A 23,031-nucleotide genomic window follows, 5' to 3' on the forward strand; every position below is an offset into this window, starting at 1 on the left:
CCCATTTGATAATGGTATCCACTCATTAGCATTCAATGGGACTGTTGTGAAAATCATGGAGCATTTATTATCTCCAAACCAGAAACAAACAATTGCGTCACAAATTGTAACCGTCGTTCCTCAAATGCAACTTCTTTCGTCGATTCTTTCATGCTCGTTCGACCACGTCGCACTTTGAAAATTACTTCAACTAATGAAATCGATGATGAATATTTAGCACCCCAATTATGCACCATTCTTTGCTTAACCATCTCCTGAAAACTGCATTGAGAAGCAATGTAAAGACAACACTTGATTTTTGCAATCATCAATCTGTAATTTCGCTTCCACTTCAGTTCAATGATTTAGGAATACATCGAGAAGATCGCGAACTTAATTTGGGAGGTTCTGGCGGCACGCCATCAAAAAGAATCTGGGTTCCAAATTGATAGGCAAATTACCGGCAGTCTACCCCAAGCCTTCAATGAGAGGTAAGCCGGCCCCCAATCGAGAAGAGTCCTGGAGCAATAATTCGCGGCACGAATCGGACGTGTCAACCTATAATTTGATTTTAACGCGATTTCAAATGCTTCATCATACATTATACAAGCCTACAGAAATGAGTCTGCTACTTACGATAACTTGAAAGTGATATGAAGAACTTAAAGCAAGACATTGTGACTAAATTACATATGAAAACGAACTGAAAGTTTCCTGAGCAAGCATCCCTCTCACCTGTCCACGAAATCGTACTTGCTATTCCCACAAACCTAGGTCAATTTGCTATGCAATTAAATAACTTTGCCGAATAAGTTGAAAACGTAACATTCAAAAAGGATATTATCTCAAATTTAGAACCTCAATGTTTCGGGCAATGTGGCGAATCTCAATAATGCCTCGTACTTCAGTTGAACGAGGAAACTCAAGGCGATCTGCCGATACTCAATTGAAATACTCAATATCGGATATCACATCTCATACGGGTAATACAAGTGAAAAGATGTTAATGTTTTCATTCTTCGCTTTAATCTTAAAGAAACCACAGTGGTAAATGTATAAGGAATTTGTACTCACTGACAATGAGGGAGGAATTGCGCGAGATATTCTTCACTTCTAAAGAAATAGAGTAATAAATACGTAGCGATTTAAAAAATTTAAGTGAGCAATCACAATCCTTATCCCGTATTTTTTATATAATAATAAAGCATTAAGAAGTGACGTGATACTGGCGGAAAAACAGCAACGTCGCCCTAGAATGAAACTTGAGAATTATAAAGGAGTTCATAATTACAATGGCTACATCCTTGTTTTACAATTACCTAAAAAATCCTTAGAAAGGGAAAAGTAAACGTTTGCATTTGATCTACCATCTAAGTTCCCCCTCCCACACATACAAATGACCCAAAAACTTAAAATAAAATGTTTCTTTGTAACCCCCCATTCATGTGAGCTCACTTTGTTGTGGTATTGACGAATTGATATGGAATAATGACGTCATACACGTTGTAGAATACACGAAATTCACAACAGATAGCAAAGTTTCAGGCAGACAGACGACAGGCAGACATCGAATCGATTCTAATAAGGTTTTGTTCCACACAAAACTTTAAAAATTAGACTGATGTGTTAATATGTAACCTAAGCCTAATTAACCTAACCTTTGGGTATCGAACATGGACCTTGGCTGTTTTTGAAAAGTGTGCAGTATCGATATTGCATGAACGTTCAAGGCATAAACGAAATAATTTTGCATTGTAGAATACCTAACAGTAATAGAAACTATAAGGGGTCGGACTGATGTTGGCAATTGTCACAAAGCGCGTTTTCGTAATCTGATTCCGGTTTTTGACAGCATCCTGACTACAAGATTCCTGTTCAAGTTAAACAGCAGAATATTTGTGCCACGCAAAGCATACCGATGGAGATTTCCGGTATAGACGAGAAAAATGCTTTCTATGAGCAGATGCACCCAGTTCAGGAAACGATTGTGATCGTGAAGTATGATCTAAAGGAAACAGCCTGCTGTACATTTCCCCGCTTGTTCAATGGCAACAAGTTGTTTGAGCTGAAGGCCTGCATTAAGTTATTTTGGTTTCAGCTTACCAGCAGCAAATATTCAATCAGATCGACCACATCACGATCAAGAGTAGATTTAGGAATTACTTTTAGGATATACTTTTGTTATGTATATCCTAAGAGTAACGGATACTGGCATCAGCCTCGAAATCATCTTTGCCGTTTGCGCGCAACTTTCTTGCTTTACGGTCGACAGAAACTTTGAACACCCCGAACGTTAACACGTTACATGCCGACAGTAACTTTAATTGTAGCTGATTACCTTCTTATAGAAACTTTGTCAAGCATTCTAACAACCATTCACGCCAAATCCAAGAAGTGGGGGTCATAGTGTAGAATATATAAGTTTAATATATCAGACTATTCAATTTAATGTGATACTGGTGTCCTATGCTGTCTTAACGCACAGTGAATTCACATGAAATAGGTAATTTTGACCTAGTATCATTTTGCTAATAATAATATGATTTGCTTCAAACTTTCCAATGTTATGCCTTTTATTGTGCTAAGTTTGGCATCATTTTGGAGTCCTAAGACGAATTTTGACACTTAGATTTTAAAAAGAGGCATCCTTATGATTACATTGAATTACATTATTTTTCAGGATTTTTAGGACGAGTAGTTTCGGAGAGTAAGTCCTATCTTTTGTTTACCAAATTTCATATCAACAGATGTAGTTGTTTTCGAGAAAAGTGCAAGACAAATAGAGACAGATCTTGGGACCGCGAATACAATGATCTAACAGACAATATCAATCTTCAGAATCGCTTTAAGCACCTTACATTAATAATAATCGTCCAGCTGAACTTAAAGAACCGTTTGCGGGCGGGTGTGCTTGCAGACCGATCCAAACCGTTTAAAACCTGAATCCGCGAAAAATTTCTTTAACTTTTTTGAAAAAGAAATTTACTAAATGGAGATCAGAAAATTTGTTAGATGAACTACAAAACTGAGATTATAAAAACATGTAACCTAGATCAGAGTAGGAATATCAGCTCCAACGCCCGAGATAAATATGAGGCTTTCGATTTCTATTAAGAAAGTCACTTGACAAGCAAAGCACCGTTTGGGTAAGCCTTCCATCGGTAACGACAGAATACAAAGATTTTGACGAGGTTACTACCAGGGGAAAATTTCAGCAGCGCTCAGCAATCAACTAGAGGACGTATTAGAAACAGATATGAAGAGCATGAGAAAGACACACGGCAGAACACAGACAGCATTATTATTTTTCTTCATCTAGGAAACCACGCGAGCAAATATTACTAAGGAAGTGCTTTAATTTCCTTATTTTCGGACACATAAGGAAGACTTGCACTATTACTACTGACACATCGAATATGTGTCGACAATGCAAAGAGGAAAATCCTCTAGCGAAAAACTGCTGTGAGAACCCTTTCCATCTTCTATATATAGAAGTCAAGGACCACGACTATAATCATGTAATAGATAGTACAAATCAGCCGTCAAGATCGCTTTAAATAATAATAATAATAACTCCGCCGAAGCCGGTCCCAAGCCCGGTTGTGAAAGGAGGAAGGATGGATAGCTTTAGTCTGAATGGCTGTACGCCACCGCAACGTCTCAGGGGGTAGGTGAAGAAAGTGCTGGAACTTTGCAGTCTTGCAGATTACTCACTGAGGAAGCTATCCGCACACCTGGCAGTTAGGTATAAAATGCAAATCCATCTATGAGAAGAAGAAGGAATTTAACGTCCGGTACGGATAACCGGCGGGAGTCGTCTGACTTGGTGACTGGGTTGGGCTCCCGTAATGGACAGCACGGCGTCGGAACCGCTAGTCGTGGAGCGTTTCGACGTCTAGGCGCCACGACGATCAGGAGCACAGCTCCGCCTGCTGCAGCTGTCTCGGCACAATCTGTGGCGACCACTTCAGCAACTTCGTGTAGGCAGCGGATGAAATGGACTGAAGAAATGAACCTCTTCATTATCCGCTCCTATTACGAAATCACGGCAGGGGCGGGTACAACATCTTACCGCCCCTTGTTGCACCAGAGATTCGTCGATCGTTTCCCGCGATTCGCGCACGTGACTGTGTAGCGAGTCGCAGACCAGCACCGCTTTATTAGTCGCAGCGACACAATCCCGGCGACCATCAGGGAGCGTGTTCGACTTGAGGTCATCAGGGAAACCGGTGACCGAGAGTCGATGGGAGCAGAGGCGACGGCATCAACAACACCACCCCGCACTGCAGGTAAAAGTTTCAGTACTCGCCGAAGCACTCTTCTCCACCGTTCAGCTGAGGTTTCCGCTCAAGTTCGGGACGAATTCCAAACAGCGTGTATAGAATTCTCGGATATGGATCCTTTGCTTAGACCAGGTATTCCCAGGCTCTATGCATCTCCAGCAACTCCGGGAATTCTATCTCAAATCAATGATGAGATTGCATCTCGGCTGTGTGCTTGAATGTCGCTGCTGCAACTACAATCACTTGTGTATTATAATGCAGTTACGGCTGTCAGATTGCATGGTCAGAAGATTCGCTCTCGTGTTATTTGTTTGAGTGACCAAAGAGATTCACCATGGAAAATTCGTCTGGAACGTCGGCGGAACTCACTAAGGCAGGACATTGCTAGACTGATTCAGATCAGCACTGGCAATGCCAGCAGTCGGGTGAGAAATAAAGTGCAGAGGGTTTACCAAAACTATGCCATCCCCAGTGAGACACCCGTAGTTGAAATTCTGGACACACTAAAACAGAAACTTTCTGTCATATGCAGTCGGTTACGACGGTATGGCGAAAGTTATTCCAGACGCGTCCAGAATGCAACATACGCGAGGAACCAGCGGAGTTTTTTCAGATCTCTCAACGAATCCCAGCAGAGCGAATATCAGGGTGGACTTTGGGGGTTACCCTTTCAGCGTGCTGAAGGCACCCGCCATGCCAATACGGCTGGCATGAATTTTGCAGATGTTACCGAAGAGGAAGGTCGACGAGCCATAAACAGCTCGAAGAACTGGAAGGGCCCAGGTCTGGATCGGGTGCACAATTTCTGGTATAGGAAATTTACCAGCGTACACAGTCAGTTGGCACGCAGTATAAATAAAGTCATGAGTCGGCCGGAGGAATTTCCACCCTTCCTTACTGCGGGGATTACCTACCTTATCCCTAAGAAGGTGCAGGACCCCGCAGACACAATCCGTATACGGAGGGGCGTCTTCCAGGGGGATTCATTAAGTCCCCTTTAGTTTTGTATGGCACTAAACCCCCTTTCATGGCCTAATTCAGTGGCCACGGTTTTGCATTAAAGTATGGCCCACGTTCTATGTGCGAACTGACACACTTGATGTACTTAGATGATATCAAGCTGTATGCTGGTACTGACAACCATCTTAGGAGTCTGTTGCGAATAATAGACATGTTCAGTCGCGATATTCGGATGGAGTTTGGATTAGACAAGTATAGAATCCAAGCCATCCGCAAAGGTCATCATGAGCCGCATACCGGACATAGCATTGGTGATCTCCACATCGAAGCTATGACCGAGACAGATTTCTACAAGTACCTAGGAATTCGGCTCGAGATGGTGATCTGAAGGATGCTCTGCTGTCCGAATTCCTGCGACATGTAAAGCTGGTGCTGAAGAATCAAATAAGCGCGTTGAATGTATTCGCTATCTCTTCACTGGCTTATGCATTCGCAATATTTCCGTAGACGAAAACCGATCTGAAAAACGTCCAGTGGCGGATACGGACAACTATGTCCAAATTCCGAATGCATCATCCAAAGTCTGCCGTGGAGCGGATGAACCTGCCTTGTGACATCGGAGTTAGGGACGTGGTTGACGTGGCGGCACGGCTTAGTACGCTAGACGGTGATTTAAGAGCCTCTTGTCTCCATCCAAATTGGACATACGACCGAATGAAATGGCGGAAGCCATTAAGGCGTACCGCTTTTGAGCGGAACAAAAGCTGAAGGAGAAGAAGAAGAAAACTACGTTCCCTCCAGGAACAACTGATGATGCAACGAAAAAAGTCCAAGATAAATTTCTACCACAGCGCAAAACTGGCATTTGAAACGGAACCGAATGTGTTTGAACAGGTGTTCACAGACTGCTTAAAACTAAAGATTTCCCCAACGGAGTGGAAATGACAATAGCTTGCACTATCCCTCAAGCCAGGTACTATACTTATACCTCTCTATTTTCTGATACATAGGTTAGGTCCTTAAGCTGATAATCTTTATTCGACTCTCCCCAATAATTAATAGCGATGGCTATTTATCAAATAGACAGCTTGGCTTCCGAAAGGTTCTGTCATTCGAGGATACGAATAAAGTGGCTTACCATCTGGCCAGGAAAGCCTTTGACGATAGTACATACTACGCATTGGTGACTCTTGATATTAAGAACTCAGTTCTGGAAACTGAAACAGTATCACCGAAGCTCCAAACGACATCTTAAATATTACATTTGACTACTTACAGCAATGAAAGCATCTCTACGATTTGGGTGAAACATCAAAAACGAACAATATAAAGGCATGTGTTCAACAGTGGCCTGGTCTTGGTCTTCCATTATATCCTATCATGGCTTGAGTGTTTCTCCGGCAGTAGATTTTTCTTTACAAAACTTACTGATTGAAGTAACTGCTGCCGGCCAATTTCCATTTCAATACCTACTGCGGCGCGCTCTATTCTTTGTGCCATGATATTTTTACTGTACATTTACAATATTTTATACTTTCAAAATTAGCGAAGAAAAACAAATCGATTTGCTAAAATCGTCACATTGTACTACTACCTCCAAGGTTTTAACGATTACGACCAAAAAAAAATTGCAACATATCAAGTCGTTTAATAAATCAACTTAAATTTTCTACTAACCGAAAAACAATTTCCGTGATTAGCTGATTATCCTTGCTTGTTTCATTTTCTAACGTTCCACTGACCAAATGTCAGTGAAATGGCAAAGGCAAACTTTGGGTTGAGTTGGGGCTTAAAAATACACTCAAAGTCTTTCCTGCTAGTCATGAGAGGCGACTAAAAGGGATAGAAATTTGTGAGCTAGGAACCTGCAAACGAAAAGTCAACAACGCCTCGGATAGGAACTGATCTCATGCCAAACACCTTTGGCTATCGAAAAAGTACTATGATGGGTTTCTGGAATGTACGCACGCTCATCGATAAAAGTAGCGATGGTTCTCAGAATGCCCGCTTTCTCCATCTTAAGCGGGAATTCCAACGAAATATTCTGGACATCCTAAGCGAAGTAAGATGGTAGGACTCTGGAGAGTACTTCTCTCTCTCTTGCCACACCTACGACAATGTGCTTTTGTGTTCTCGAAAGCCAAGTGTTAGCAGACGCGAATCCAGTGTCAGATTGCTTCTGGCGGCTACCGCAAGGCGCGCTCTCTTGACCTGGGAGCCGGTTTCTGATAGATTTCTAACTGCAAGGTTGAGAAGCATCACAATGCTACGCACCAACGGAAACTTTCAACTAGCAAGCAAACGCAGTCTAGGGGTGGTTTCCTAAAGGTAACATTGGGATCGTTATGGATGATCTGAATGCCAAGGTGGGATCTGCCAACAACTTGCTTGGACATATGATGAAAAAACACGGTTTTAGCGACAGTAACGGTAATGGTGGAAGGTTCGTGGATTACTGCACCTTCTACCGCCTCCTCATTGGTGGCACATTCTTCGAGCACAGAGCCTGCCATAGGGTGATTTGGGTTTCAACTTACTGACCCCGTACGAGCAATCAGATCGCTCACTTCGCGATCAGCAGTAGATTTTGGACGAGAATCAACCAACAACATCAAACCGCACTGGTCAAACACAAACACGAACAAGAATAAGGATAGGGGAATACAACTTTGAGACCGTTGACAATTTCTCCTATCTAGGGTCGAAAATCACAACCGATAACAACTACGATGATGAAATCCGCGCACGGTTGTTGTCAGCCAACAGAGCCTACTTCAGCTTACAAAGACTGTTCCGCTCGAAACGTCTCACCATAGGGTCAAAGCTCTTACTGTACAAGACTATGATCTTGCCAGTCCTCATGTATTCCTCGGAAACTTGGGTTCTTAGCAAGAAAAATTGCGAACTCTTGGCCGCGTTCGAGAGAAGAATCCTCCGAAGAATTTTTGGCCCCCTACATGAGGATGGACGATTCCGTAGCCTACACAATGACGAAATCTATGAGCGATACCATGACCGTCCGGTTGTGGATAAAATCCGGCTCAATAGGTTACGGTGGGCGGGTCACTTAATCCGTATGGATGAAGATGATCCCACCCGGAAAGTCTATAAGGGCAATATCTATGGTAGGAAAAGAAGACGAGGCAGACCCTGCCTAAGATGGAGCGATGGCGTGGGCCAGGACGCCAGACAGCTTTTAGGGATATCGAATTGGTGGACCTCGGCGCAAAACCGGGATGTCTGGAGTTCCTTATTAAGGCAGGCCTAGACCGGATACCGGTTGTTGCGCCGTTGATGATGATGAGTAGATTTTGGAGCTCCCTCCTAAATGTGCGTAACAAGAAAGGCGTTGACATCGGTCTAGAAAAGGGTAATTATCTAATGGTCGCTTAAGTTCGCCTGTTTATTATGTCCACCACTTCTCGCAGGGTTATGGATCTGTGACTCTTTAATTTCAATATCGACTGCTTGTATGACCCAGCTGTCGCTCAACAGTGCTACACAGGTCGTCGGTACTCGCACCGAAGGAGCCTTATAAGATCTGGCTGACTGCGGAATCGTGAAAGCGGATCGATGAGTCGAAGGGGTTGAAGGCTCTACTGACTGCTGCGAGCGATGGCACGCGTGACGCAATCGAACCCCAATACGGAAGAGACAATTCACGCTTGCCACGGAAGCGAAAGATGCTGCAGATCGCAATGATTCCAGAAATGTATTCCGAATCACGAAAGAGCTTGGATGGGATCACAAAAATTTCGATAATACTGTGAAGAACGTCGACGGTCGACTTCTCATCCACGGTGATGAACAACTGAAGACGTGGAAAAAACATTTCACCACGGTTCTTAACCTGCAAGCGAAAGATTATTTCGACCATCAATGCACTCAGACGGAGCAAAGCCACTGGGCTTGACGGTCTCTCCGCAGAGTTATTTATCGCTGTACCTGCAGTTACTAATACTGCTTCCACTCCTACGGAAATCTTGAGAATCCGAGACTTTCCCCAGAGAATGGAAGAGGGGGATGATCGTCAAGATCCCAAATAAGGGAACCCGTTTTGAGTGTGAAAATTGGATCGGTATCTGCGTGCAAAAAATGGCTCTGGATTTAGAAAGAGAGCCAAGTAGAGTTGAACTGAAAATAAACACGATCAAAACTAAAGTTCCTAGCCTGACAGGTCATCGCACTCTTCCTATCTGCATTAATTGGCAGAGCATCGAAGGCGTCGATCAATTGGTATATTAAGGAAACGTGGTTTCTGCCGACTGTGTCCCCTTGATGATGTCCGACGCATTAACAGCACGAGATCGAACAAGATTCACTGTTCTGTCTAAAATCTGGAAATGCAGTTATTTCAACACCAAGATCAATTGTAGTAGTCTTCTTTCAGCGTTGCTATATGGGAGTAGCACAGGGAAGGTGCGCTCTACTTTTACCCAAAAGCTCCAAAATTTCGCCAATATCTGTCTACGTATCATTGGAGTGCGCTGACTTGACACTATCTTAAACAAATAACTTAGACGGCGTACAGGCCTTGCGCTCGTAAGCACTGAGATCGGAAGGCGGAAGTGGCAATTGATAGGTCGCACATTAAGGAAGGGTGACAATTGCATTACTGGCTACGCCATGTAGTACAATAAACTCTCTTAAGATGGCCAACATGGTCGTCCCAATGGCACTTAGCGCAGAGCAGTAAGGGAAGTCGTTGGAAGGGCCTGTGGGGCATTTCAGGTAACCGCAAACGATGACGCGCAGATGTGGTTGACGCGCTATACCCCACCACGGGAGAATAGAAACAATACACACTCCTGGCGTGTTTTCTAAAGAGTTTGTGGTTTTCCGAGTAAAAAACTATAACTGGCTATTCGAAAAATGAAAGTAAGTTCTACTTTTCTTTCACTCCAAAATTTCTTCCGAATTTCATACGAGACTATCACTAGGCCCTAACTTGACAAGGAGCCAGTTATAGCTTCGTCAGAAATCTGAAGAAAACTTTGGAATGAAAGCAAAATTTCCTGTTATTTTTCGGAAAACTGTAACCCTTCAGGAAACACATATTAGACTACTTTCAATATGTTTGCAAATTTATTTATACCGAATTCTATTTCATTTTATAGAACATACTTGATTATGTTTGGGAGGCCATGACAGGGCCCTAAATAGCACTATTTGGACTTGGGTTACCTCACAGGCTGCACTAGCACCTTGCGGTTCAACTTCATACAAAAATTATTGTGCGACAGCCTTAGTTATGAGGTCCGACATGATTTTAAATAAACTTATATTCTTCAGAAATACCGTTTGGTTCAATTTCCCTGCAGTTCTAGAGTGCTTTTCCCCTTTAATAATACATTCTCAACATATCTTTCAAGCGCACTCATTTGTTGATTTACATATAAAATGCATGGACAGGTTATTCTAACTACACCTATTAAAAGATACAATCTAGAAACTTGTGCACTAACTTCGTATCTAATGAGCAATATAATAAATAATGCACATAATGTTCGTCAAACGTTTCCTGTTATTTTTCTATTTTTAATATATTTATTTACATTCACACCAAGTATATATTCTTCTACAATAAAAACACTCCCAAGAAACGTATGTCGGTAATGTTGACATTATTGCTCTTAAAACTGGGGGAAATGGATTCATTATCAAAAATACTTCGTGAAATCTCAACCCCTATATGAGTAGCATTCGAGTGTTAATTGAAATATATCAGGGTTCATTTATAAATAACGAATTAATATTGATTATTTTGAATCGATTCAAAAATCTTTTCATACAGTCGACTTTATGCACACGTATATACGAAGTCGTATGTATGCGTATGCAGATGTGGTATAATCTTGAATCGTCGTCCTTGATTGATTTCTTCCGCTGAATTGAAGGAAGGTCAGAAGTGTAGTTCGGGGTATGTACAAAAAATTCATACAATAGCATAATCTACTCAATAATTTTAGGAACTCTAAAAAATTGCTTACACTTCAAAATATGATTTTTACTTTATTATTTTATTTTTGGCTAAAAAAACAAGAATACATTAATAAATTGATTGAATTCGATCAAAGTAACAATTTTGACTTGCATTGATCCTACTAAACCAGAATTAATACGAATAGCTTTTAGCCTCGACTAGGAGGCCATGGTGCAATATTTTCATGGCAAATAGAATTGTTAGAAGCGCCGACGTTAGCGAAAGCATGCGCGAAAACAGTTTGCAACGGAACCTTCCAGTTACAAGCTGCCATCTCTCTTGGACATCCATACATACACTCGACATTATTTCCACTGCACGTAAACTTCTACATACATAGCAAGGAATGGGCTTATGTATTCAGCAGCTGCCCAATCTAGCGCCTCACGGTTTATCCGACCAATCGGCGAGAGCGGATAAATAGGGGATTTCCATGCTTCGCTTATTTCTAATGGAACGCGCGCACGAGGCATGAAGTCTGGTGGGCTTCGTTTGAGCAGGCAGTTTTCTCACGTCGCGACAAAATTCCAGGCGTTGTCCCCTCTGGTGGAGGTGGAGCTTCTGTTTGGTCGGCAGTTTCCTGTTACAAGCCGTGAAAATCCTTTAAAACAGAATAGCAACTGGTATCGGGTTTTATATCGATGGATAGAGAGGTGTTAAGCAATTGGGAGATATGTAGGCTGTTCTCTCACGTTTTTTTGTTTTTGTTTAATATTACCAAACAATAGACAATCTATTTAAAACGGATAAATGTTCCTCAGGAGGGGCAGGTATGCGAGTGACGAGAAAGTTTCACACGACCATGTACATATATGCATATGTGAGTTGTATATATTAGATTAGATTCTTAACGATCGAATTTTCGATGCATCTTATTGAGTTGTAAATTGCTTGTGATCCAGTTGTTGAGTTGATAAGTATCAAACGTGGTTTTAATCTTTAAGCTTTTGAGTTTAGTCCTTTACAACCTGAAAATCCTGGTTGGATGTATGTATGCACACATCAATAAACTATGTAATAGCCTTGAATGTACCTAAGTGCGAATTTCCAGGTGTACAATATATATTTAAAAATAACCAATTTGAGAATTCTCATTTTAAAAATTACATCGGAGCTGGCGGGGAACAAAGTAAGCCCAACTCCAGTTTAAGACGACAACAATCAAGCAAATACTATTTCAGAAAAACGAAAAGGAAGCAAGTCACGCTCAAAGTGAAAAAATGAAAATGTTAAAACCCGAGTTCAAATCTCTCTTTGAAAACACCTCCGTGGTTCCCGTGTCGCAAAGTAGATTAGTTACACATATTTGATGTTCAAGTACACAGCATGTTTGTTTATGGAATTTTGTATAAATGAATGAAAATCTTTCGAAGATTATGAGAAGTCTACCATATTCAAGTACACAGTGGTGTTTCCGACATTATTGCGTTGTAGAATAACTAACGAAATATGCCATTTACCAATTTATTTAAACGGACTGCACATAGAGTAAACTCTAAGTATATTATTGTTTAGGATAGTGAGGGATCCTAAGTCCACATCCACTTGATGTTGGACCGGACCAAATGGAGAACAACTCACTCTCACGTTTTTGGTCCACGGATCCCTCGTTTAGGGCATGGCACCCGATCATTTAAAAATAGGAACTAACGGTTTCGCCCAGGGCAGAAACATTTTCCATAGTTTACGACTTACGGTCACGCTACTCCCAGGGCAGAGGTGAGGCAGCGTCTGATGAGTTGCTTCTGCCCTGGACAAAACCGTTAGCCCCTATTTCTAAGTATATGTTGATCTCAGAAGGGGGAGAAAGGAAAAACCTTAACCTATGCTTCAAATCGGTGTTGGCCTTATTTGTATTCGAAAAAACGAATACGAACAAATTCGTACGAAGATTTTCTGTGAATACGAATGCAAACATATTCCAATTCCAATAAGTGAAATGAATAACGAATACAATTTTTTGTTTGTATTGAAATGTTAGTATTCTCCTGGATAGCGACTACCTTGCAACCCCCATAATAGCAACATCGAACGGAAATGCGTGAAGAAGAAGGTGAACTACTGGTTCGGGAAATCAAAGAAATTTACGGTCTCGAGCGAGTAGTTGTTGTTCCCATAATATTACCTAAATCCCTCACGGCTTCCCTTGATGTCCTGGGACTACCACCAGTGCCCCTTTAGTTTTTAAGTAGGTAGAATCGTCCGAGCCTAAATGCTTGGCACTTAGTGCTAGTATTAGGTAAAATCCGACATCGATTTGAACCGCGACCTTCCGTACGACAGCCTTGTACTCTAACCACTTAGATATCCGGACACATTATTGTAATATCCAAATAGAAAACTAAAAGGCGTTGCAGGTGTAGACAAAAAAGTATGCACTTATAGGCTCGAAAGATATTTCCAAATGTAAAAAATTGTTTTGTGAAGAGAAGGCACGTGAAAACAAAGACATCTATTTCTACTAAAATCGGTTCAATGTCTGGTTGTCCGTCTATCATATATTTAGCCTGTCAACTGCACAATTTTCTATTAGCTTTAGCAATATATGCGACAGTAGAGGGAATGAGGACTGAAAATATGTCCCCAACGAGTGAAATAGGCCTCGTTCTCAGAACCTATCCAACCAGAAAATCTGAAAAAATCACAGTGATGTATCTATACAAAATCTAGGCCTCACAGTACATTTCATTCCGGCAGCTGGTCAAATAAAGTTAATACTAGCATATTATCAAACAGTAAAAATAAGGATAGGAGACTACAACTTTGAGACCGTTGATAATTTCTCCTATCTAGGGTCGAAAATCAAAACCGATAACAGCAACGATGATGAAATCCGCGCACGGTTGTTGTCAGCCCACAGAGCCTATTTCAACTTACAAAAACTGTTCCGCTCGAAACGGCTCACCATATGGTCAAAGCTCTTACTGTGCAAGACAAAATCTTGCCAGTCCTCATGTATTCCTCGGAGACTTGGATTCCTAGCAAGAAAAATTGCGAACTCTTGGCCGCGTTCGAGAGAAGAATCCTCCGAAGAATTTTTGGCCCCCTACATGAGGATGGACGATTCCGTAGCCTACACAATGACGAAATCTATAAGCGATACCATGACCGTCCGGTTGTGAATAAACTTCGGCTCAATAGGTTACGGTGGGCGGGTCACTTAATCCGTATGGATGAGGATGATCCCACCCGGAAAGTCTATAAGGGCAATATCTATGGTAGAAAAAGAAGACGAGGTAGACCCTGCCTAAGATGGAGCGATGGCGTAGGTCAGGACCCCAGACAGCTTTTAGGGATATCAAATTGGTGGACCTCGGCGCAAAACCGGGATATCTGGAGTTCCTTATTGAGGCAGGCCTAGACCAGATACCGGTTGTTGCACCGTTGATGATGATGATGATGATATTATTATATTTTAGAAATTTACTTGAAAACCCTGCCCAAATTTATTTTTGATACATACAATTTTGTAGCAACAAAGCTGATTATATATCGCATGATGACAGGTTTCACGGTAATCGTATTTAAATCAACAAAGTCATAATGCATCAAATTAGTACTTTTCATGAATTATCACTTACTGTACACTCATTACCAATTGGAGACACACATACTAGAACTAAGACAGCAGGGTGGGTTAACCACTTTTTATATTTTGATGAGGGCCATATGTAATTTTGACGGGGGCCTCAGTTGTAAAATGAATTCATAAGATAGAACCATAAAGTCTACTACTAAGAAAAATGTCTTGTTCGTTTGAATTTACTGCTTTCTAGAAACATCAGCAAATATCAGAACCACAGAACATTGGAAGAGTCATTGGGAAAACAGAATCTAATTTTCGCGATACCCTTCCGATTCTTAGATTCCTATACATCTGTTTGGTAGAAGGCTCAAGTGGTTAGAGCGCTGGACTGTCGCGGTTCACATCTCACTGGTGACAGAGGGATTTGTTATCGTGACTGTCGGATGCCAGTCGACTCAGCTGTGGTGAAGTGCCTGAGTCAAATCAGGGTAATAATCTCGGGCGAGCGCAATGCTGACCACATTGCCTCCTACTGGCTATCCTGTAGGTCCTGAATGAAGTGCTCTAACACATTTCAAGGCCTTGGTCCAATATGGATTGTTGCGCTAACCATTATTATTATTATTATATGGGTACCACAGTACACTATGTCGACTACGGCCGTCAAAAATGCACCCGTGCCACCGTTGACGATTTTCTTAAGAAATCAGCAGTCCACGTGAATTATTCTATGACACGTAGTTCTAGACCTATTCACTTCCATTTCCGCATTCTGAGCAGCTTGTCCACAGATATCTGGCCCGCAAATAGCCCCATCTATTTCTTCATTTATTATTGTCTCAGGCCAGAGAAACCCAATGAGACGATATAGACCTGAATTGAAGGATGCTTGGAGCTTTCGAGTGAAACTTGCAGTTATTTTCCAGATGCTACTTCCATATAGAAGCATAGAATGAACATTGACCCAAAACAGTCTTAACTTGATGTTGGTGTTGAGATTCCTGCATTTTAAGATTTTGAACAAAACAACGAAGGCGAATTTGGTGTTGTTAATGCGTCAAGCGAAATCAAGTTCGGTACCGCCGTTGGCAGAAACAGCGCGTCAAAGCCCTGTGTTTTGCCCGCTTAAGCAAACAAGAAAAGCGCGATGACCAGTCAGAATGAAGAGTTTTTGTTAGTAGTTACCTTCGATCCGACTGTGTTTGCCTTCCTTCCAAATCCAGACCCATTTGGCCAAGATCAACAAATCGCTAAAAGAACATGCAGATGTTATCAGCCTATTCGCAGGAAAGATGGCATCGCCCATTATACCCCTCCACGTCCTTCGGACAAGCAATTATAAAGAATATGACCAAATAAATACTCCAGGGATGTGACGTTTTGCACCGTCATATGCCACTCCGATAAGATTCTCTATTTTCTCGATCTATTATAGTTTCTGCCGAATGATTATCCTAAGGAGTACATTCCAGATAAACTTCTGTTGTCGCTGCCAAAAGCTTTCACGACATCAATAACAAGTCGGAAAACCGGAAGCTGAACGCTTTAGGTGTGAAAGTTATTGTGTTTTTTCATGCGAGGAACTTTGAGTACACGGCAGTTGCACTTTCATAATAACACACACCATTTTTCAAAAGCCACTTACATAAATAATTTGCTCTCTAAAGTACTCTATCGAATATATAATAGTTAATTCTATACCTTTCTCACTTCAGGTTCAACATTACTAGAAAATGTGAAGAAGTTTACCGAAAGCAAATATAAAAAGTCGGAACACCAGAAGTATAGTAAAATATTTAAAAATTCTGAATTGGAAATAGAAAAATCTGAATTTGAAATGGAAAATTCTGAAACTGACTTGAAGTTAGTTTGGAAATTTCTGAAATTAGTTTGGAAAATTCCGAATTGGTTTGGAAAACTCCGAATTGGACTCGCAACACCTATATTTCCAATTCCAAGATGTTTTGCAAATCTAGTCGGTCCATTAATACATGTAGTGATAGAAAATTGACGGCCAGGGGGGTTTAATTTTTTTTTTTTGGGGTAAGGTAGGTGAATATATTTACGTACACAGTGGTGGACTCCCGGTTCGGTACGTCGTCGGACTACCAACTAAACACCTCACCATCGTCAGGGAGCTAGCCTGGAACCGTTTTTCACATTACTTCGGGCTAGTCCCCGAAATCTCCCGCCTTGCGGAGCCTTCAAATCAAGGAATTCCTTTCACCAACGGGAGGGGAGAAGAGGAAGGGAACTGTCAGCTCGAGGAACCCCCTGCCATCCGGCTCCTCCACCGGTCGATCTATCTTCTTAGCAACGAGAAGGCCCCGAAAGTAATGGGCAACATGGCACCGCCTGTCAGCACTCCTCACCATCTCTTCGAGAATGTTGTCTGGAAAGAGATCACCTATGTTTAAATAGAGCTGTTGGCGAACCCCATCCCACCTTCCACAGGAAAAAAAAGTATGGTGGGCGTCGTCCACAACTCCATTGCAAAACACACAATCCGGAGATCGCCCCTTTTCATTCTTTTGCAGGTAAGACTTGAAACCTCCATGCCCACTTAAAAAATGGGTAAGGAAATAGTCAGTCTCACCATGTTTTCGATTCAGCCACTCACTCAAATTGCCACTCGTCTAGGCTGCATTGCCGTTCTTCACGAGCAACCACCCTCCTTGGCTCATCTCCCTTGACGCTCCTTAGCAAGAAGGGCAACGGGGATCACTCCGGCGACCACCATCACGAGAGACGCGAGACGTACATGATATAAATCCTTACCAAGAGCGCCAGCCCATACCTCTGCGCCGTAGAGCAGAACAGACTGCATTGAACTCATCAGGAGACGTCGCCTGCTAGACGTAGGGCCCCCAATGTTTGACATTAGCCTACTTAACGCCGAAACTCCAGCTACAGCCTTGATCGTTGCTGCTTTGATTTGCTCAAAAAAGCTCATCTCTGAGTCAAGACTCAGTCCGAGGTACTTTACTGCTGGTTTTGACTCGATTGTCGACTCGCCGAACGATATGGGACACAGGGGCGGAATTTTCTTCTTAGCCAGGATAACTACTTCGGTTTTTTCCAGCGCAAAGTTGAAACCATGAATAGTCATTTATCCGCTTACCCGTCGCATCAATATACCGAGTCTGTTTTGGGTCTGTTCGACAGTGTGACCAACAACAAGCGCCGCGACATCATCTAGATAACCGACCAGGCGCGACTCTTCTGGCATGTCGAGTTTAAGTAGACTATCATAGGGAGCGTTCCGGAATTTCGACCGTAGGATGGATCCCTGTGCTACCCCGACGTGACCTCCATCCTCCTCTGACCCTCTAGTGTTTCATAGAGCAGGGAGCGGTTCTTCAGATAGTCCCTCAATATCCGCAAGAGATAGTTCAGCACGTGGAAAGTATTTTCTAGTGTTCCTAGAATGTCTTTCCATCTTACGGAATTAAAAGCGTTTCTGACGTCAACCGTTACGAGGAGCACCACCCATCGAGTTCGACGGCTATGTGCCTCCGCTCATCAAACGGCATCCACGACTTGCATGACAGCATCAACTGTGGATCTCCCTGTTCTAAAACCAAACTGACGGGGAGATAAACCTTTGGCTGCGCATATCGCTTCAGCGAGTCTACTTCTGATGAGCTTTTCGAGCACTTTTCCAGCTGTGTTAAGCATACATAGTGGGCAGTATAAAAACGGCAACTCCAGGTCGCTTTTCCCTTTGTGGATCATCGCAAGCCTCGCCACCTTCCAACAAGCAGGGAAAGTGCCCTCTTTCAGGCAAGCGTTGTACGCACCGAACAGTAGGCCTGGCCGGTGTTGGAATACTAGTTTGCATACCTCTGCTAAAATACCATCGGGCCCTGGCGCCTTCTTGCTTTTCATAGAAAGGACAGGCGGAGGAACAGGCGTTCCAACTCTTTTATAAAGAAAAGTGGACAGTCCTCTACGCTCTCCACGCCGACGTCATCATCCCATACGGGGTGCGCCGGGAATAGTGCCCTTACAATGCGGTCCATCTGCTCGTCTTAAGTGAACAGGGTTTCCCCAGAGCCCCGATTTTTCAGATTACCAGCTTGTAACCGAGTACCCACGGGTCCCCATTCACCTCGTCGATCAGATTCTGCCAGCAGCGAGCTTTGCTCTTGTTTATTGCGCCACGGAGTCTCCCTTTGGCTGATTTGTATTCCGACGTTGTGTTAAGCGGCGGAGCCTGTGACACTCCTTCCTCAGGTGCTACCTGACCGCATTTACGGCATGTTGCCCGGATTCGTATCCTACACACTACCCAACGAATTCTTATTTTCCCGCTGTTTAAAAGCTCCCTCGCGTATTGCTCGGCAACTTCCACGACAGCGAGTTTTTAACCTCAGGAGTTCGCAGAAGTGATACCAATCCGGGCATTGGTTACCTCCGGACACTCGCATCTGATGGCTTCTTCTACTTCGTTCTTTTCTGTGAGGCAGTCAAGGTTTAATAAGATGGATGTGTGTGTACGTTAGTAAACTGGTATTTAATTTACGTAAATATATGTAAAGTGGAAAAGCGTTAGATCAATTTAGATTTTCGCGCCTTTCGGGTAGGGACAAGGTAGGTAAATGGTATTGGTATGTCGGCGTGTCGATGTCATCTAGATGGTTTTCTTGTGTGTATTTCTTCATCTTAGGAAGCGGATGCACCGGGAAGATTGATCTTGGATGCATCTACTTATTTCCTCCTCACTTCAGAGAGCAAACATCGATCTGTTGCCGAGAATTTTGCGCATGATTTTGCTTTTACTAAACTTCCAATAGGGGAATTGTGAACTGATTCCATTAAGATACATTGCCATTAATCCAAAATGAATCATTGGTTCCCTCTGGGATATGCGAAGCCATAAACAGCTGCGTGTTTTCTATTGTTGTGAAAGATGCTGCCACTTGCTCGCAACCACGTGGGCGCACACCAGAGCACTGTATCACATACACGGCACTAACACCAGCCCGTCTGCGCGGAATTTATGTCGCGCAACTCCCATCGCAATCAAAGATATACAAGGATTTTCGGTCTCCATTCAATTCCAAAGAATACCCTGGGAGTTGGATCCCCTGTATATAGTCTTCTTGGTCGATATTATCAAACAGTAAACCGTATGTTTTGATGTATGTAACTAAAATTCAAACTACTTGCGCAGTGACGTCACTTGTCCATAGTTGAGTAAATGTGGTTTAAGCTTATCTTTTAATAATCAATTCACCTATATTTGAGTTGCAAAAAATTCTTTTAATTACGCTACCAATAAGATCAAATTAACCAAAATCTTTTCGTGTGTTCCCAATACAAGCGTTCTACTGCGCCTTTTCATCATCTTCAACGGCGCAACAACCGGTATCCGGTCTAGGCCTGCCTTAATAAGGAACTCCAGACATCTCGGTTTTGCCCGACATCCACCAATTTGATATCCCTAAAAGCTGTCTGGGGTCCTGGCCTACGCTATCGCTCCATCTCAGACGTCTTCTTTTTCTACCATAGATATTGCCTCATTCATACGGATTAAGTAACCCGCCCACCGTAACTTATTTTATCCACAACCTGACGGTCATGGTCTTCCTCATAGATTTCGTCGTTATGTAGACTACGGAATCGTCCATCCTCATGTAGTGGGCCAAAAATTCTTCGGAGGATTTTTCACTCGAACGCGGCCAAGAGTTAACAATTTTTCTTGCTAGGAATCCAAGTCTCCGAGGAATACATGAGGACTGTCAAAATTTTGTCTTGCACAGTAAGAGCTTTGACCATATGGTGAGCCTTTTCGAACGGAACAGTTTTTGTAAGTTGAAATAGGCTCTGTGGGCTGACAACAACCGTGCGCGGATTTCATCATTGTAGCTGTTATCGGTTGTCATTTTCGACCCTAAATAGGAGAAATTATCAACGGTCTCAAAGTTGTAGTCTCCTATCTTTATTCTTCTCGTTTGACCAGTGCGGTTCGATGTTGTTGATTGGTTGGTTTTGGATACTGACGTTGCCACCATATACTTTGTCTTGCCTTCATTTATGTGCAGCCCAAGATCTCGTGCCGCCTGCTCGATCTGGATGAAGGCAGTTTGTACGTCTCGGGTGGTTCTTTCCATGATGTCGATATCATCAGTATAGGCCAGTAGTTGGATGGATTTAAAGAGGATCGTACCTATTGCATTTACATCAGTATCACGGATCACGTTCTCTAGGGTCAGGTTAAAGAAGACGCATGACAGGGCATCCCCTTGTCGTAGACCGTTGTTGATGTCGAATGGTCTTGAGAGTGATCCTGCTGCTTTTATCTGGCCTCGCACATTGATCAGGGTCAGCCTAGTCAGTCTTATCAATTTCGTCGGGATACCGAATTCTCTCATGGCCGTGTACAGTTTTACCCTGGCTTTGCTATCATAGGCGGCTTTAAAGTCGATGAATAGATGGTGCAACTGATGTCCATATTCCAACAGTTTTTCCATTGTTTGCCGCAGAGAGAAAATCTAATTTGCTGCTGATTTGCCTGGAGTGAAGCCTCTTTGGTATGGGCCAATGATGTTCTGGGCGTATGGGGCTATCCGACCTAGCAAGATAGCGGAGAATATCTTATAGATGGTACTCAGCAACGTGATACCTCTATAATTGCTGCACTCTGTGATATCTCCCTTTTTATGTATGGGACAAATAATGCCTCGTTGCCAATCGCCAGGCATTGATCCGCTGTGCTATACCTTGAGCACAAGTTGATGAACCACTTGGTGTAATTGGTCGCCTCCATATTTAACCAATTCAGATGTAATTCCATCGGCTCCTGGCGACTTATGATTTTTAAGCCGATGAATTACACGGACTATTGCATCTTTTGGTAGCCATAAATTTCTTGTTAAATAATTCAACTCTGACCGGAAAAACAGTAGCAGCACACTAGACGTTGCATTTGATTCTTGGGAATGCTCAGTATTCAAACTTGGAAGTATTGGCTGATCTCCACTTGGTCCTGAAGGCGTAGAATGTGCGAATGATTGATTATTAGTTCTAACAGTGCAGTTCAACATTTCGACTATATAAATAATACTTTTGTATGCTAAACACCTTTGAGAAATTTGAGATATAGATACATTTCTCATACTGCTAATATGAATGGCGCTTGATACAGTCATAAGTATAATAAGAGACTTTGATTGTGTAAATATGTTATCTTCAAATCTCGGAAAGAGACTACACATTACAAAACGATCAATTTGTAGAATTCAAGTGTAAATTGCACATCAGAGTGATTATCATCTTCCACACTCAAGTGGATAATTTTGTATTTTATCTTTTGGGAATCATTTTTAATTGAGCCAATACCCAAAACAGGTGCACGCTTGCCTCCCTTTTCTCTGTACGGGTTCGATTATTCTTTGGAGCGTGATCTTATCGAGCAAATCATAAAAGAAGCACTCTTAATGTGGAACAAGTCCCGAGGCGCCTACCTCTTGTGAATGAATACATTATAACACCTCGAAAAGAGTGATCACAATTTCAGATAATTAATACGTAAAACATAAAGATAGGTGTCAAACCCGACACCCCGTCGGAATGGGTTCATATAAAAATCCCATTACCATTGAAAATTATGGACTTTATGATAATAGGATGTGTGGTCGGAGCCCATTCATATCGAAACATTTTGATTTGGTCTTCTGGTTAATCCAGTTTATGAATGAATTCGGCTTTTGTGGCCCTAGGCGATTTGTTTAAACCATTGAAATAAACAATGTGAACGACTATAGACGTCCTAACAAATTGACTTTATGTGATGTTGAGGAATAGACTCATCCAACTACATTATGTCATTTTACAGGTGGTTTTCCGCTAAATTATTTGATTTATTTAATGATATCTCCAGTTGTGTTATAAACCCTTACGAGAAATTATGAGATTGGATGATAAGAATTATGTTGGGATTATGGCTATGAGCAGATTTGAAAGCGATTCTTTTTCGGACAAAATACTATTATAGAAAGTTTAATTTACATCGCGGTTCTCATATAACCGCTGTCAACCAAATATTTACTTCATCTTAAGTGATAATAATAATCACAATGGTAGATATTGGCGGGGAAGTTTCGAAAATATTCACCAAAACACCCAACAAAAATGTTCCAATAGTTTCCAATAATTTAATAAGTGTTTTCACTGCGCGATTAAGTTAAAAATAAACTTGCAACTATCATTTCTGCGATTTACATATTTTGCTCCTCTCTTTGCCTCAAACAAAAGCCTTTCCCAATTGAAATTTGTGAATTGAAAAGTATAGCAAA

The sequence above is a fragment of the Hermetia illucens genome, chromosome 3, assembly GCF_905115235.1.
Source record: "Hermetia illucens chromosome 3, iHerIll2.2.curated.20191125, whole genome shotgun sequence".
NCBI lineage: Eukaryota > Metazoa > Arthropoda > Insecta > Diptera > Stratiomyidae > Hermetia > Hermetia illucens.